This window comes from Colias eurytheme, chromosome 7 (assembly GCF_061535395.1).
Source record: "Colias eurytheme isolate Ceu_HAF_F1 chromosome 7, ilColEury1 Martin Lab GWU primary, whole genome shotgun sequence".
Lineage (NCBI taxonomy): Eukaryota > Metazoa > Arthropoda > Insecta > Lepidoptera > Pieridae > Colias > Colias eurytheme.
The window spans coordinates 3,931,120-3,947,938 of record NC_142986.1 but is presented as its reverse complement, the minus strand read 5'-3'; the positions used below and the strand labels follow the sequence as shown (position 1 = coordinate 3,947,938).

The 16,819-nt window shown below is 30.0% G+C and overlaps 1 long non-coding RNA gene across 1 annotated transcript in view; it reads left to right on the top strand.

Moving 5' to 3' along the window:
• The window catches only part of LOC149906970 (uncharacterized), a 104,670-nt gene extending 89,152 nt beyond the window's left edge, over nucleotides 1–15,518 (top strand). The window contains exons 2-3 of the long non-coding RNA XR_016456958.1: nucleotides 13,756–13,941; nucleotides 15,060–15,518. This is a non-coding gene — a long non-coding RNA (uncharacterized LOC149906970). The remainder of the gene's footprint in view (nucleotides 1–13,755; nucleotides 13,942–15,059) is intronic.
• Nucleotides 15,519–16,819: the final 1,301 nt, after the last annotated feature.

The following is a 16,819-nucleotide window of genomic DNA, read 5'->3' as shown; positions in this document are numbered from 1 at the left end:
AAAGAGGGAACAAAAGATTCTTATTGAGCGAAGGCGCGATTTTAATTATAATGTTAAAATTATACGTATATTTTTAGTTCATTTCATGGTATGAATAAAAAATATAAACAGACCAATATTACAACCATTGAAATCGTATATAAAATAATGTGGTAGTAACGTTTTTCATTTGAATTGGCAATAGAAGTGCGTAATATAACAACTTGTTGAGTTTGTTACTTTAAACCACACGGTTACATTAAGTACAAAAAATAGACACTTATGTTAAGTTTTTCAGCAGAATCAATCTACAGTTAGGTATGTATGGAAACAGGAAAAAACAAAGATAAATAAAAATAGAACCATGATTGCACGTGTTACAAATTACAATTAAACACACGTACGTAAATACGTAACTTAAACGTAATTAATGTATGTCACAAAAAAAAAATATAAAAAACAAAGTACTGGTATCTTTCAGTAATAAACAGATTTTATAAATTGTTCATTTTTACACATAAGATATCTTGATCAGCTTGCAAAGAACACTTTTGAGACTGGGTATAAATTAATGAATTGACATCAAAGTACGCGCACATCAACAACAATTTTACTGTCAACGAACTTTACGCCGAAGTTTATTTTTCACTTATATTTCATCAAGTCCAAAGAAAATTCAAAGGCCTTAGAAATGGGTAAACAATTTTATTCAGGGTGCCATTAAAAAGAAAAACCGCGGCTGTAAAGGGCAACGACGCTCCTATGTCAATATTTTTCACATTTTGTCCTCTTAAATATATTTCATAAGTTTATCCATCTATAAGTGAAAAATGTACCAAACTTTTTATAACTTGTTGACAATCAATTTACTAGTAATTCTTTGTTCATGCCATTTTGGTGTCGGAAAATCTTTGTCATTATTTGAGCGACTTTAGAATTTTTTAACTAATAAAGGAACCGTGACTTGTGCCATCTTTTCCTCAACTTTTACGGTCCTTTCAAGATTTTTAATGACCAGCGTATTTATTGTACTTAAATTGTGAAAGGGTAGAACCGTCAACCGTTGTTTTGTATTATAATAGCTCAAATCTTTTCGTCACAACCTTGTATTTTATGAGCGCAAAACCATGTTAACCAAAAAACTGATGACAATTCCAAAAGGCCGTAATGGTCTTTAGGCGTAAGATCTACGGCACGTGTAATTTCTTAAATAGACGTAACAATTTCCTCAATAACCACCGGGGACCGAGTTGTACGTGTGTTGCTGTTTTTGAAACCCACCGTGTAGAGTATATTTATTTTTATACACCTACCCATAGCTGAGTTATATGTATACGTCAATTTTGAATTTCAGGATTGCCTATTACAAAAATCTGGTGACTGAAGAACAAAAACGTTACAATATAGATAATTATTAAGTGCCTATAGATATATCTTATATATAAAAATGAATCGCAAAATGTGTTGGTAAGCGCATAACTCGAGAACGGCTGAACCGATTTCGATAATTCTTTTTTTATTATATTCCTTGAAGTACGAGGATGGTTTTTATGTAGAGAAAACGTAAATATGTACCACGAGCGAAGCCGGGGCGGACCGCTAGTCTGCTATAATTTGGCCTCTTTTCTGGTTTATGTCTCAAGTCTATTTGTTTAAAAATCTGCGATTATATTGTTTCATAATAAAATAATACAAACTGTCCACCAATAACTCGAAAAAAATTGTATGTACTTCAATTCAAAGTACAAAATTTAATATTTATGAAACAGTGCGTTTTTTGGCGCCAAATTTCCTTTGTTACATTAAACGTAGTCAACAGCAAAGTACTGTGAAATGGCGTCGTAAAATATTTCAATTCAATTTTTCTATCAATTCATCCCCACATCGATATCGCGTCCCCAGAGTTATGTTTTAAAATAATTTCCCGATAGACAGACATCATAAAGTTTCCATCTCTTTTCATGCTATATCTTTTACAATTCTATTTAGATTAAGGCCATGTTCTTAATACCTCATGAAACTGTAAGATCCTCTAAGTTCATCAATTGTTCTGAATTAAGTTCCTAAATCAAGAAAAACTAACTAGAATAGAAAAAATGAGGAGATTTAATAAAAATATAAAACAAGAACTTTCATCCACGGTATTGAAATTAATGTTCGTTCCTTTTACTTCATCCTTTTTATTCATTACTGCAATTCATCTCCGAAAAAAATTGCTTAGTTGGAATTACGCGGACTTACGTTTATTTGGAATTAGATACGTTTGACTACGCGGGCGAAGCCGCGGGGAGTAAGCTAGACATATTTAGGTACGTATTTATTTTTATTGTTACACTTCAATCTTGAACAAACACACCAAAAATATGAGCAGTAATAATTATTCTATAAATATTCTTCTTTTACATACAGAATCTTAATTATATTATTACTTATTACTTATTAGGTATCTTCCCTTGCGTCAATCACCTACGTTCGTAAGAGCACATTATTTGCTTCTAATCAAAAACTATTCTCCATGGATTTAGGCACGTGGAACTGGGAGGACCCGATGGACCCTTTAGGTAAATAATTGTTGGGACTTGATTAATATCTATCTTTTATCAATATGAAAATATATACATGTATTATTTTAGCTATACAGGGGCAATAACCAGCCATACAATATGCTATCATAATATGAATTTAAGTCATAATACGGCACCATATTATGGGAAATGGGACAAAAGTAACCTCAAAATTAAAAGAAAATAGAGAAAAGAGTGTTCCTAGCAAAATTATACTTGATTATTTCAAATGATTCAAATCACGCACACGGTAGATCTTTAAATTATTTTTTAGAATGGAAATAAAAAATAGCTTTATTAAAGCTGAAAAACAAATTACGCAGTGTGCCAGGATTTTCTATCATACCCTTTTATATAAATAAAGTCGACCGCCCTATATTATGATAAAAACCCTTCTTCAGCCTGAAAAGCAAAAATTTGCATTTATATGGGATAGACCGGATGAATTCCATATTTAGTTTTAGATTTATAATTACCTTAAATTTAAATAATTCTAGTTATCCACAGTTTGATTATTTTAAAATATATTATGCTTTTAAGGTCGTGTCTATAAACACGAAGCGTATTTTTAATCTAAATTATGTATTTTATATAATTAAGTATTTGACCTTTTACCTTTTACGCTAGGTAGCTATTAGGTCGTATTAGATATTATTATGATGGAAGAATTGTTTTAAGCAAGTTAGTCAATAGAAACAAACAAATAAATAATAATTATGTACAGTATAATAACTTTGCTATCCCTTCTTTACTTATAACCTATGGTATCTATTATAATAACGTTGCTCTAGCCAATTTATTAATTTCATATTATTGAACCAGGAATCCCTTGATAGTATTTTTACGAGGAAAAATATACCGCACCTAATAGAGAAATATATCATCGATTATGTTCGTTCCGTTGACCTTTCACTATAAATTCTATTCTTTACAAAACATCCTATACTGGATAACGCAGTCACCGCTTTGTAGATAAGAAAATGGATAACTTTGCTGTAGGACTTCGGTGGATTACTTTTTCAATATGGAAATAAAGTAGTTAAAGACAAAGTAAATTTTAAGAAGAAATAGACTATATTTCTTCACAATTTGACTAAATGGCCTAGGTATATATTATGTGAAATGGATGAAAAAAATGTGTAATCTAGTTTATTTGTGAATAAAGTAACTGTATAATAACTTAAAATAATTCTATATACCTATATAAAATTAATAAAGCAGCTTCAAACTTTTCCTATGGAATATAATACCTTTCATACATCGCCTGTATTCAAGGCTTCCGTTATTCTCTCTTATAAATAAAATATAAAAAATGTAATTTCTCGAAAAAAATTCTTTATAAAAACGTAACCTTCGAGAAAAATATTTTTATTGATCATTGAATAGATCTTAAGGATAGAATGCATTTCATGAACAAATCCTAAAATAAAATCAACGAAGTTTTAATGTATCAAAGAGATTTTATTTTGATGCTATATTTATTTCGTTGTAAGCGTTTTGTATCTAACTGATGATTGATTTGTAATAATCAAATATTTGGAAAAAGTATTTCCTAAGTTAACGTTTGAATTCATATTAAATTTACGCAAGTTTTAAGCCATATTTGATATGCTAAAATGAAAGTTAAACATTTTCATGAAACTTTCTCCCGAAAAAGGTCTTTCTGAAATCTAGTTTGAAACTTTAAATATTTCTTCTTGAACAGTTTTTGGGCTGTTTGCTTTATGAAAATCATTCTTAGTGAATGTTATTTAAAGGTGAAATTTGATGATTATGGATTTGAGCATTATGGATAAAGTTGATTGGATGATGGACATGTGAGATTCTGGATAAGTAGGTAGGATATATTATTATTAAGCTATTGCATAGCTTCTATCGCGGGCCTTGAGCGCGGGGACCGAATCGAGAAATTCCGTAACGAAAAAACCTCACGTTCCCCACTCCGACGGGCTCGGAGGTGTGGCTTGAAGGCATGCTATGCAATAGCTTTACCGCAGCAGTCCCCGAGTGCCACACGTCTTTTTTCTTTTAAGAAAAGTAATTTACTATCCAATGTTGCTTTTGTATTGTCGCAAATAATAGAGACATAATACTGAAACTACATCAAGGGAACAATAATTGTGAAGGTTTTTGACGTTGAGGTAATCCGAAAGCTGTTGTTATCCACTAAGGAATACCATAATTAATTTAACCCTACAGTAGTCGGGTATCTAAATCTAAACAATGTAATGACATCGTATCAACCGGAAAAAATAATCAATATTTGTACCTTTCGCGCCTCACTCTGGGATAGATTTATTTGCTCGTTCTTTATGAACAGGAGTCTCAAAATAGCCATAAATAAATTTAGGTTGTGGTTTCTGTAATGTTTGAACTACGAAGCATATGCCTGATGTTCATCATGATATGTATGGTACAATTCTATAAAAATATTTAATGAAGATTGAAATCGGACCATCTTTTGTAATTAAATGACCACACTAATACACTATACTGTACTTACCTACATTTTTTCTATATTATATCCTTAAAACATTATGTGACAAATGATTGTGACCACACCGCCATGCTGACCAATAAATAAAATTGTTTAATTGTTTAAATTGTTTAACATAAATAACCTGTTTTACTTTTATTAGAATACGTATAGATGTGTAGTTTATTTCTGTACCTTGTCGAATTTATATTACGAGCATTTTTTTCTCATCACCTTATCATGTTTAAACAAGGAAAGTTTTGTGAACGTATTTGTGTATTTTAATTTAATCTAAAAATCAGATGATTATCTTATTTCTCAATTTATCAACAGTATAAGAACTAAATATTAAAAAATTTATTTGAAGCTTTAGAAAGATATCCAACAATAATTCAGAGCATACCCCAGCTAGGGCTGCCATGAAGCAAAATAGAGAGCTTATTTAATAAAATGTAAAACCTTTTATATCTATTTTTGTGATAATATTTAATAACAATACGGCATACCGGCAAATACTATGTGACATAAGAAAAAGTATGTGATATAGCACAAACATGTATTGTATTTTATGTATAAGTCGAAACGATTTTTAAATAATAAATAATTTGTGTTAATTTTACCACTTTAACGTGGGAACCCTTACCTCAACACATCAGTTTAACCATTCGACATCAACAGGGCAGTGATTAATGTGCACAAAATGCTGATTTTCCAGGAAACTCGCATAATCTTAATTGTAATCGAATCACGGGACATGTAGGCGGATGTCAACGACATTCTAGCAAGGGTGTAATCCGTTGGACGACTAATAACTCCGCTCTGACTCTCTGAGGATAAACTTTTCCTAATCCTGACCATTTTATGTTTGTGCGGCCCGATGTCGTTTGTTTTCTTTTACTTTCCTCTAAATATAGATAGCCTAACATATGGTGTGCCATAAATGCTTAAATTTACCTACTGATTTCAGAATGGTGCGTTGAAAAATGCTTTTCGCAGCGTAATATTTTTTCATATATGCAGTCGTCTTAAGTAGTATGTATGAAAATGATCATAATTGATATTTCTTAACAGTTGTTAGTACAATAAAAATAAGCATTTCCAATAAAAACATTATGTAAGATTTTGTCATTTAAATTTCGCCCAAAGCCCAAACCTTTTTCACCCTTTGCAGAGGAAATTCAGTTAATTGTCACGAATAATAGATATTACACAAAAGGTAAACAAAAAACAAATTAGAAGGAAAATTTATTCAATATCCAAAGGGGACGCTCTCCTTTTCATTGTTTCTTAAGTGATGATTTTAGTCCAGTCCGCCTTGACAACCTTAAAAAGAGAAAAGGGCTAAAATCCATTTATTTCAATAAAGAATTAAATGAATTTATTAATCCTATTTCTAAAAAAAACCACTTGAACTTGAAGCAGATTGTTTCCAATGACCTTTATCAGTCCCCGATGAGTGTTAGAGCAATCAAATTTTCGGCAAAACGCTCCCCTGGCGACGATCAAATCTCATTCCAAAGAGATAATGAAACGTTAAGAGTAATTATCTCTCATGGAAGTTGTTTCAAACACTTTGACCTTGCTTAATTGGTGTGTTAATAAGCCCACCACTAATATACCTAAACTATACAGTTTCTCCGAAATATTCTATCCATTCATCATTTTTATTTTATTGGCGTGTAATGCCATCAAAAAGCAAAACATTCTCAAACAGTGTCTCTATATAATATACTATTTAATCATTAAAATGGTAATAGCTATTAACTATTATTACTCAGACTCAACTGTCTCCTACCCAAACCACAGTATTACAATATAGGAAATATATTGTAATACTGAGCCCAAACCACCAGGCACCAACATCCATTTTATATTTTGTATCACTGATTTATATAATAAAACACACATCATTTTTTTAATAAATAATTTTATTACAACTACGTCAACAAATAATATTATAAAAGTAAAGGTACAAACAAAAAATATAACGAAAATACTAAAATAAAGATATAAATATTTGTATCAAAGACTCGTAGAAACCAAAGCATAATTCAATTGCTTTTACGTGTTGGTTTATATTTTCATACTTTTTTCTTGTCTCCAGCGAGGATCCAGCCCAAGGTTCGAAACATCGCTGCCGAACATGCGTTGAACAAAGGTTTAATATGAATAACCTCTGCTAAATATCTGAAAAATCAAATTTTTAAGTATAAAATCAGTTACTAAAGGGTTAATACATAATCCCGGGCGCCCCAGGATACCGCTGCGCCTGCTGTGTGAACATTCCTTTTATTACCCCCTGGGATAATAGACAGCTTTACGCTTTATCTCTGTATATTATACTTAATTATATATACTAGTTGAGCCAGTGACTTCGTCCGCAGAATGGATATGTCCCGATTTTCACGATATTATACTTTGGAGGATAAAGGTAGATTTCGATTCTATACAAATACTTCAAACTTGTGGTGATTCAATTGTACGATATCATATAGTTGAAGGCGAATTGGTCATTTAAAAAGGTGCTGAAATTACCTACAACGTAATTAATTTAACAATACTGATTTTAAGGTCTACTTTTGGTACATCAAACATATTAAATACTTTGTATGTAAACTTCTATATCAAACAAGCCAATGGAATGTAAAATTTAAGTGTCGGTTTCGTCTCATTCCATAAAATAATGGAGATCTCATCATCATTTACATATTATTAAAACGCACCGCACACCTATATAAGTACGTATACGTAAATAATATACGAGAATACGTCGTAAAAATATACGAGGAATCAGGTTTGAGTAAGTCTACTTTCATTCCTTTGATACAATTTAGAATGCAAAATCATGGACTAAGTCTAGAACCAAAATGAAGACGAGTCTGTTACAAAATAAATATATATTTACTTGAACCTAATATTTGTAAATAAATAAAACCGTAACGTCTGTTTGGAATATTAAAATAAGCAATTTCTTTCTTATACCTTAAGCGCTGAATTTGAATTGGGAACCTAATAACTAGCTAACCTAGCATAACCTAAAATATATGATATGGAATAATCCTTTCAAAGAAGGATTGTATATGAGTATATTAATAAACACGACCTTTTCACATTATTTTTTTCAATATTACTAAGCGTAAATGAGGAGAGAAATTAGTAGATATAATTAATTCCAAAGGCATTATTTTATATGAGGGTTCACTGTTTTTATCCACATCTAAAATTATATAAAATTCATATCACTAAATGTTCACAGAGAATTATAACATTACCTTTTCTCAAACGAAACCTGAATTGCAAATGATATTTACACAAATGAAGGTTTGTCCAAAGATTTGTATACTTATGAATATTCATATCTAGGCTTGTGATATTTGCATGAGGGTTAACCATTAAAAGCTGTTTAAACTCTATTATTTGAAATTTGAAATTTCATAGAACTATAAATATAATTTAATGTAGGTACGTAATTCAAAGTATTCAAATTTAATTTCCATAAATATTATTTTTACATACTTAAACATTAAAACTTTTGTTTGTTGATCTTATAGATTACTTAACCCTATTTTGTAACTATGTACTTTATTTGCAAAATAAGTTTCATTCAAAATGAAACCTTAATATGAATGAAAATATAGTATTACGACTAGACTGCATCAATTATTTTGTAATTTAATACACAGACCATATTTTCATCTTTGGTTTTATGAAAATAACGGTCAGATCGATCCGTAGAATTATTATTAAAAAAAATAATAATTTTGCTCCTCCAAGTTAAGATATTTCATCTTATACTGTACTTACCACAACTTACTATATATTAGATACCTCATCGATATAAAACTATTCAGAGATTATATTTAATCGGAGCATAAGAAAATAACCATTACCAAGACCATTACGAAATCTAGCCATCCACAGTCACTATTGAAAACATTATAGTCCCTTACGTTAGTTAAACGTCAAAAACAACTAATATAAACAGCTGTTATTGACATATTTATCATTATAAAATGTCATGTAAAGCAGACTTTTTTCATCAAGTTATTTATTGAAGAATAGACCTAGACGTGCTACGTCGTAGCAATTTAGTAGCAGCTACGATATATGTTTTCTTTGGATTCATCTTATATAGTTGATTCAGAGAACTTAAATTATAATAAAATATTAAAGCTAAATATTACATTTAAAAATGGTGTACTGCTTGCAGCTAACTAAATAAATTGAAAAACGTGAAGAAATTTTTTATAAGAGCAGCAGAAGTAAACTTTTACCTTCTGTAAAAACTTGACACATATTCGGAATAGGTAAACAAAGGTGCGATTAATACTTATTTAATACTTATTTATTAATGGGACTAAGCTCAGTGATGATAGGTAAATAAAATTAATACTATAGCCACTGTTATATTTATAGAAAAATATTTCTTGGATATTCTCTTTTCCTATATGTTCAACTATCTTAGAAACCTTCTTCCTAAGAGAATATATTTTTCTTAATTCATTAAGGCCCATTAGTAATATATGGGACACCACTTGAAGGGAGATTTATGCCTCTGTTTACAGCAAGCGTTTGTAGGCCTTTAATTATTATAGCTACATGTACAGTTATCTTCATTTTGTGATAGTTAGAGCACTAAATAAGCAGCTTTGAATCTCAACGAAAGCTATACATGACCTAGAAATTCTGTATCTGAAAACAGAAAGAATTTAAGATGAAAATGTCTGAGCCAATAGTTCTACGTTTCACGTAGAGATAGCTTCAAAAATGTGATTTATTAGCTGTTGCTAAATTCTTAAAGTGTATGTTTACTAGTGGAAACTGGTGGTTTTGTCTGTGTTTTTCTGTAAAGCTTATTTGATTCAGAAGTTTTCTGATAAAAATAATTAAAAAATATATAAAAACATAACATCACATATTGAAATGAAGATTTTCTATTTATAACATCCGTAGGATTATTATCACGATCAATTGTTATTGTAGTATAGTTCTCGGTTATTCATTGTGGAATAACGGCTGTGAGTAGATAAACAATATGAAATGGAATAAATTGAAAACATTTTTTGTACACTAAAAACAACAGATTAAAATCGCAAAAGACCTTTACTGTAAATCTTTATAGATAGAAAAAAAAGTGAAGTCCCATGTCCCCTAGTGGGGTAAGGGGCAGATGCATTATACATCTGTTTCACTGATCGATTTTCTTTAGGGACAAGTAGGTGATCAGCCTTCTGTGTCCTACCAGACCATTATAGATATAGAGAGTAGGTATAATAATATGAATAAATGAAAAGAAAAAAAATACTACCTAAACTGTAAAGCATAATTTATTTAAATAAACTTTGATTATAACATATTCCTTCGTGATCGTTGAAAAAAGAAGCGTAAGAGTTAATGCTTCCGTTCTTCTATTTTATTTTGTGCGTATTTAATCTTAATGTTTTATTACTATAATTAGGTAACTTAAATCTATAGGTATCATACACTTGAAAAACTATTGAAAAAAATCTGCCGCATGCTTTCCCCGCGCAATTTATGTGCATGACTAGAGTTCATCTTAAATACAGCTCCTTAAATACTCATTAAATGCTAATCCAGCATCTAATCCCACCCTTCCAGCAAATTAAGTCCTGTCTGAAGCTATTTTATAGCGTCTTGATTATACACCAGATCTTAATATACCCACAACATTGAGTAACGATGCCAATACCGTGTAAAGTCTTATTAAGCAATTAATAACACAATTTCGTGAAATATTGATCAGACGTTTAAAATTTACGATGAAACAAATTTGGATCTTGTGTACATGTAAATAGAGTTCATATCATTACAATGCAATAAGATAGTGTATTCTAGAGACGTCTAGTATTTTAACCACAGATTTTAACGATCACTAAAGTCTCGTCTTTCACCTCTTTTTTTAAATGCACTTTGTGAATAAATACCTTTATTGTAAAGTTCTTGACTTGAGTTTTCAATCCGATGAAGTTTCCTTTAGTGCAACAAGATGTTTGAAATCTAAAAAAATATTAATTGAGGGAAAGCAAAGTAAGATGGTTACAATAACAGCACACGGATGAAAGATAAATCAAATTTTAATTTACTTAATCCTTATATCGACATAGAGTAACGTTAATAAGGTTTTAACGTACGAGAAGATATTTCTAGAAGGTCTTTAGCATAATATTACCCATTACATAAAGTTGAATGGTGCGATAATAGGCAGATTGGTATGAGAGGTAATCAGTTTTTTGCTAAAAATGTACGTCCAATATCTAGAGATTGTCATTGGATACTTACGTATTTATAGTTTATTTGGTTATAAAATAGATCTACGAGGATACGGGTTATAAAATAAATTTTGACCCTATTGCAAAATAGGGTAATCTAAAATAATAAAATACATGTTTAGATGTTAAAAGATGTGTTTTTTTTTTCTATTTTTTCATATACATTTTTAACTATATCTGACGACGGTGTTATCATTAGCGGTATCATTTGTTTATAATCTTCTATTTTTCCTTGTTTATCTTTAGTATAAGACATGCTTTCAATTCTAATTAAATATAATATATTACATAAATAGGTTTTAAAATAATATTACATACTATTAACGGTTTTCATTGTAATACAAAAATAAAAATTCCTACTAAAAATATTAAAAGTGAAAATATATTCAGTTTAAACAGTTAGAAGCAACAGTTAAGTGTAATAAGAATGAATTATTAGAACACTAGCTTAAGACTTAATTATTATAATCTTCAATGTTTAGTCTATTGAACAGCCCTTTAAGAAATATCTCTGAAATTAATGAAGCAATGTTCGCGGGCTTGTCTCGAATAATATTTCAATAAATCTAGTTAATGTTAATAACGGAGACGTGGATCTAATAGGTTCTTCGAAACTCATAAAAATTGAGACTCTGCAGCATATTAAGGAGTTAATATTCCATTTTAACTAGTTATTTTGTAATTACGGCAATCAAGTGGATGAAGTTTAACAACGATTCAGAAGATTGAATTGCGTACTTAAAACTTTCAATGCTTAGACGATTATTTTAAATCATAAACTTTGGGATTGTCGGCAACACTGAGTTTCGTTGAATTGAAATTATAAGTTATTGAATATCCCTCGGATCTCCAAGTTTTAGGTTATCCTGATGAAGATTTGTTTGCTGTTATTTGATTGGTTACAAATCGGATTTATTTTACATTGAAATTTATGTTGTAAGACATGTTTTTGTACTTTATATCTAGAAAATTTCGGCACTTGAGTATCTACTGTTGTAGCATTATAAATCGAGAAACTTGTCACATAATATACATTAGCGTACCTTGGAATGCCATAAACAATTAGGTAAAGCATTTCGTCTTGAATTATCCAAAGTCACGTATAGTTTCCTAAGTATTTTGGTAATTAGTTAGCACTTGTCATTATTATATAATATTATATCAAGTTGTTCATATTAAAGAAATCAATAAAGTCCTTCTAAACTCAATACCTATAAAACTACTTAACTAATTTAAAAATATCTCATCCCGCAGAACCTCAATATCGTCTAAGATTAGATAACATATCAAGGAAATGTACCGTGAGCTCCATTAGACCATAAATATAGTTCAACTACAATTTGCAGACCCACTGAACATTCTACTAACATAATATACTGAGATGCAGTTTATTTTCATTACCTTGTAATGCGGTGTAGTTATTGAAAAATGTTGGATTTTGTTCATAGTTATTAAATGACTTGAAATCGACGGTGATTTCGTGTTCTTCTTTTACGGTTTAAAGATATGTTTCTTTTTTGAAGAAATTATTGATGTTGAAAGTTGGTTTAGATTGTATTTCAAGCACGAACTGCAACAACATATTATATACTATATTGTGTGATATAGTGTAATGTGTGTGATATGGTGTAATGTATGTAATATAGGTAATATTATAAGGGTACTATCTAGTATCTACTAACTATGTTGGCTTTATACTTTTTGGTAAATAAAGGTGGAATACCTAGAGCCCCAATAGAGCAATATGAAAAATAGGATTTGCTGTCGTTTTGCCTGTAATATACATTCTTTTTTAATGTACTTATCATGATTTATGGTACATAAGTCAACTGTCACTACTGAAATATTATTTTATTTACGAAATAAAAAGTAATATAAAAATCTAAAGATAATATTTTTATAATAGATTCTTATATTACTAATTGACATAATTACGATGAATAATATTTGTACAGAAATTAGAAAACTATTCAATGTTAATTACCTGATGATAGTTTAATTGTCAATAAGTGAAATGTGGAAATAATAATTAAAATGTTCAGTGACCTTCTAGCCAAGACGGTGTAGTGTTTGTTTTTTTATGTATCGTTAAATAATACTCCAGTGAAGAAGCTTTATAAGGTATATAATATTGTATTTATATTGTATACGGTATATGGTATATTCCTTGCCTACTTGAGAAAATAAAATGGACAAAACTTGCATTGGGAACAAGCCCTGTTTATTTCGTTTAATTATTCCTTCGCGATAAAAGTAAAACAACGTATTTCTCCGAAATCATACTTCTTATATTTATAAAATATAAAAATTAAAAAATATATAATTGACGTGAGCAAGAGGCGGAAAGAGTTCGAAAAATGCTCTTTTTTTTTCTCTACAAGAACATAACAATATGTAAATTGTATTTCTTCAATACATATTCAATACTTACTTATTATTGTTTCAGGTTTTTATAGATGGCTAAAGAATTATTATCAATGGATGGTTTTATAAGAATAACATACATACTAGTAAAGGTAACATTGAAAATAATAGAAGAAGTTATCAGAGCGATTCTGCAGATGATCATAACAGTTGCTTTTGTGGGAGTTGTCATGGCAACCGGAGTCATGATCAGTTACACATTTTTAAGGTGAGTTTTCATAATACCTCATATTAGTAGATATAAAAATATTTTTTATGCACATCACACTACAAAATATAAGGTTTGCTATAGTGTTTATGTAAACACAAGTCACTTCCAAATATGCATACATAATTACAATGTGTATTCAGAAAAGTTCAGTTTCTAAAACGTCACATAGTTTAAATATTTTTTAACTGCAAAGCAAATCCGACGCAATAGTTTATAGTTTTGATTTAAATTGTTGCAAGTTAATAAGTCTATTGAATATATTCCTGTGAAACCTGATTGAGGCGCATTTGAAATGTATAGAGCGAGAATCAAATAATTATTTGCTCATTTATCATAAGCCCGCGGGGTAATAATATTACTGAGACAATTAACGTTTCTCCTTATAGCCACTAAGCTAAATAACAAATACAAGGAAGTTGAATGACTTAGCTTGAAGAAAAGACATTAACAGAACATAAATAGCATTTCGTTTTACGCTACGGAATACTTTTGTATTGTGGGACAAAGGAAAATTGAGTTTTTTCGTTTCGTCGTTTACCACGTTTTCGAGACGCACAATAAGGCATTTTTTGCTGATGGAAATTGTGCAATCTGTCTTATTTCTATAGTCAGTTAAGGGTTGGTAAATATCTGATAATATATAAATGTGTTTTGATATAAAATGTGTTAATAAATAGTAATTGGCTATCATTTATGAAAATATTTAACGATGTTTGACTTGATTGTCGCGCGTCTAATGGACACATTTAACTAATTTGTAAACAATTAATTTCCATAAAATTAACTTCTCATAATAACATATCAAATGAATTAATTATTATCAATAACAACAATTTCATTCTTTTAAAAATCGAATTTATGAAGTACTAGTTTATGATAAGTATCTATTATTATTTCTCCTAATTTAATTAATTTAACAAAAACACTATGTCACCTTTCATTATTTTTATTCTTTAAAATATAAGCTTTTTTCTTCTTTCCTAAATGCTAATTCGACATTCAAAGCCGTTGGAGGACGATAACTGCGGTGTGTAAACATAATGAATCTTCGACCGTTCTTTTAAATCCTTTTAAGTAGGTAACAAATATGATATGTTTGTATATTTTTTTTATAGGTATGAAGCGTGCAATGAAGATCGATGTCTAACGTCGCGGTCTGTCGGTGGATTAATATTAGTAGCCGGATGGGCGTTCGTATAGCGTTTGCTACGTATACCACGTTGAAGAGACTGTTCTGAATCCTATCCTACTAATATTATAAATGCGAAACTTTGTGAGGATGTATGAATGTGTATGTATGTATGTTTGTTACTCTTTCACGCAAATACTAGTGAACCGATTACAATGAAATTTAGCACACATATAGAGAGTAACTTGGATTAACACATAGGATAGGTTTTATCCCAGAAATCCCACGGGAACGGGAACTGTGCGGGTTTTTTTTAAACGGTCGAAGCCGCGTGTGTAAAGCTAGTGTAAAAATATAAAAAAATCTAGACTTAACGGAGTTAAAATGAAATTCATTTATTATCTTGTGTACCAAAGGTCTTTTCCAAAGCTTGTAGCGAGTATGGTATTAGCACAGTATTACCATTATTTCCTACAGTAAGGAATCGCCTTTGATGTCGCGCGATGCCGCCGCCAGCGTAGGTAATGACGCTGCCACACAAAATTACGCTAGGGTTGCAACAAATGGGCAATAAAACAATTGTGATTATTAATATCATGATGAAATCTTTATTCATATGTACATTCAAAATAATTGCGATTATTAAATCTGATGTAATTATTTGTTCATAAATATATAATTACAGATATTGCACTGCTAAATATTATTTACGTGGACACTTTATTTTTGGATGTTCTTAATTGTATATTATAACATTTAACTAAGTAATGCATTCGCATTGGGATGTACAATCTGATTAGAAAATAATGAGGACAACATATATACATATCTTTGATTTTAATTCAACAAATACAATTAATACAATCTTTCTGAAATATTGTTTCCTTCTGGGATTTCAATGTAGATTTACATCCGTAAACCGAACAGTTTGTGCGCGCCATAATAGAATATGTAAGTACCTATGTATAATAAAATTATTGCACAAAAAATACGACTGCGTCATCCTTTCGCGCTAGGTAAAGCAAACTAAGCGTGTTTGCTTTACGCGGCCCGCGTCGCCCGACCCCCCGCCAGTTCCCCTCCGTTTCTCTGCACAAGTACATTCGTCGCACTACTGTAGGAAATAATGGTAATACTGTGGTATTAGTTTATATTTACCTATGTACCTATATTAAAATACCTACTCGCACAATCGAGCACAAAAAAAATTGTTCTTAGGATGTGTATATAATTGTTAAGGCTATAATAAATTATTATTGATATTTTTACTAGTTTTATTTAATCCCTAATATATCAGTGACTGTAATTAATTTAAAATAAGATGTTAAATAAGACTTAAGTTGACCTGTAGTTTGTACAACCTTTATTATAAATAACTATTAAATACTATTTTTATATATCATAATTCATAACCAACTATATTTTTATAAACAAAAGCTACGGAACACATTATTTTCGTATACGCTATTTATCTAGCGATCTTATTGACTTTTATCTTACAATACAAGTTTATAGGTCAGTTCTTGTACTAATTCCCAAGTACTAGACCAAGATATTTGTCTCCACGGACAATTAATCCCGCGACCCCGCTTGTAATGCCAACGCTCTACATAAGTGAGCCAAGACGCTCACAGTCGATATACATGAATAATGTGAAAAACTTGCATGTTTATATTTTTTTAGCTAATAGAATACAGGATGTATGTAAGTATCATACTAATAGTATAAACGCAAGTTTGTAAGTAT